Consider the following 2,525-nt stretch of genomic DNA (forward strand, 5'->3'; position numbering starts at 1 on the left):
TAGAAGATATTATGAATCCAACAACCATTCTCATCCGACAGAAAATTTCGTATTCCGGGACTAGTATGTGAAGAAGCTGGAACATCGTTCAGAATATAAGTGATAAATTCAACCATTAATATTCAGATGCAAATTGAAGTAAAACTTCTAACAAAAACTAAACTCCGCCCGAACAGGTCATGAAGGCCCAACGGTACCGACCGGCCGCCGTGTCATCCTCAGACCACAGGCATCACTGGGTGCGGATATGGAGGCGCATGTGGTCAGCACACCGCTCTCCCGGTCGTGTCAGTTTACGAGATCGGAGCCTCTACTTTTCGATCAAGTAGCTCCTCAGTTTGCCTCACAACGGCTGAGTGAACCCCGCTTGCCAACAGCACACGGCAGTCCGGATGGTCACCCATCCAAGTGCTGGCCCAGCCCGACAGTGCTTAACTTAGGTAATCTGACGGGAACCGGTGTCCCCACCGCGGCAAGGCCGTTGGCTTGAACCTCTAAGACTGATCTCTTTTTTTGCTTCTTAAGGCATTGAAAAGCATTTAAGCAAACCATTGCACTGTGAAAAGTAAGGTTCGTCAAACATTATTTTAATTTTAAATTTTTCGTTATTTAAAATAGATTAGGTTAGAAGTCAAATCAAGAAAGCAACCCATATTTCGGTGCCACCACTGCACTATCATTGACACTTCCGGAGGTTGCTGACTTCTGATATGGTTCAAATGGCTCTAAGCACGATGGGACTTAACATCTGAGGTCATCAGTCCCCTAGACTTAGAACTACTTAAACCTAACTAACCTAAGGACATCACACACATCCATGCCCGAGGCAGGATTCGAACCTGCGATCGTAGCAGCAGCGCGGCTCCTGACTGAAGCGCCTAGCACCGCTCGGTCACCGCGGCCGGCTGACATCTGATAACTCGGTAATTCATCCAGTAGGTGATATAGAACGTCACTGGTCGGGTCAGCAGCATGCTGCACGACTGAGAAGAGGAGATAACTCTACCCATATCTGTCAGTGGTAACAGACCGAAAACACACCGACTATCTTATTTAGTACGATATCTGACTCGTAATAATGACTTACAATATTCGAGAAGTATTTTAAAGACAAAGCAACACTTATCATCAGCAAAAAATGAATTTCTATGAACCTTATGGTGGTTTCTATCTGCCAATAGCTGCCGTTAAATGCCATGACTCCGCAATGAAGCCACCGATCAGCTAGTTAGTCCACCTAAAGTTGGTGGTTTTGCACAGCAACCAGTTGTGAGTAAAGGATTAATGTCGATTCACACTGGACGCGACGGAACTGTATGTCAAATCATTTCGCAATGCATTTCAAATGGTGGCAGACGCAGAGGCGCTTAACGGAACGGGACGAGTTGGAACGGAATGACACCGTCAAGGATTACGGAGAAGGTTTTCTTGTACACGTTGGCGGGGGGACAGTGGCATCGTCTTCTAATTTAAGAAGTTAATTTAGTCTCCGCGCCCACTCATATTATAGTGCTGCATTTTGTTTCTTCCTTATCTTAATTTTATTGTTTGCTTTGTTTCCGTGACTCATTGAATAGGTGACATGAGGACTTGGATATTTTTCCGTTGAATGTTCTCTCACAAAAGAAATTAAATGTCTGAAAGCTAAAAATGATTTAGATTTTACAACACCTTCCCAAAGAAACTCTCCCAGTGCATAAGTAAGAACATTAATAGATGAAACAATTTTCATCAGAAAATCATTTTTAACAGTGAAAAAGTCCGATTTATTCAAGTATAAAATTAGTTTTTCTACCTAATGCGATACTTAGAAAAAATGGTTATTGTTGTGGTCTTCAGTCCGAAGACTAGTCTTACGCAGCTGTCTATGACAGTCTTTCCTGCGCGAGCTTATTCATCTCTGCAGACTCCAGCAACCTACATCCACTTGAACCTGGTTACTGTATTGAAGCCTTGCTCAAGAAGAGCAAATGTTTACTCCCCCAACGCTTTCCTTCACTACCGAACTGACAGTTCCTTGATTCCTCAGAATGTGTCCTACCAGTCGATTCCGTTTTTTTACCCCAATTCGTTTTAGTACCTCCTCAGTAGTTATGCTATCTACCGATCTAATCTACAGCACTCTTCTATAGCACAACATTTCAAAAGCTTCTATTCCCTTCTTGTCTGGACTGCTTATCGCCCACGTTTCACCTTCGCACATGGTTACGCTCCAAATACATTCAGAAAAGTTTTCCCACCACTTAAATTGCTGTTATATGTTGACAAATTACTCTTTTTCAGAAATGCTGTTTGTGCTCTTGCCAATCTGCACGGTACATACTCTCTAATTCGGCCATCATCAGTTATTTTACCATCCAAATATCAAAACTCATCTACTACTTTTAGTTCCACATTTACTAATCTAATTCTATAAGCATCACCTGATTTAATTCGATTACATTGCATTACCCTTTTTTACATTTGTTGATGCTCATGTTATAACCTCTTTTCAAGACATTATCCATTCCGTCCAACTGTTCTTC

General features: G+C 42.3%; 1 pseudogene; it reads right to left on the minus strand.

Moving 5' to 3' along the window:
• Positions 1–368: 368 nt before the first annotated feature.
• Positions 369–486, minus strand: LOC126471677 (5S ribosomal RNA; annotated as a pseudogene).
• Positions 487–2,525: the final 2,039 nt, after the last annotated feature.

This window comes from Schistocerca serialis, chromosome 3 (genome assembly GCF_023864345.2).
Source record: "Schistocerca serialis cubense isolate TAMUIC-IGC-003099 chromosome 3, iqSchSeri2.2, whole genome shotgun sequence".
Taxonomy (NCBI): Eukaryota; Metazoa; Arthropoda; class Insecta; order Orthoptera; family Acrididae; genus Schistocerca; species Schistocerca serialis.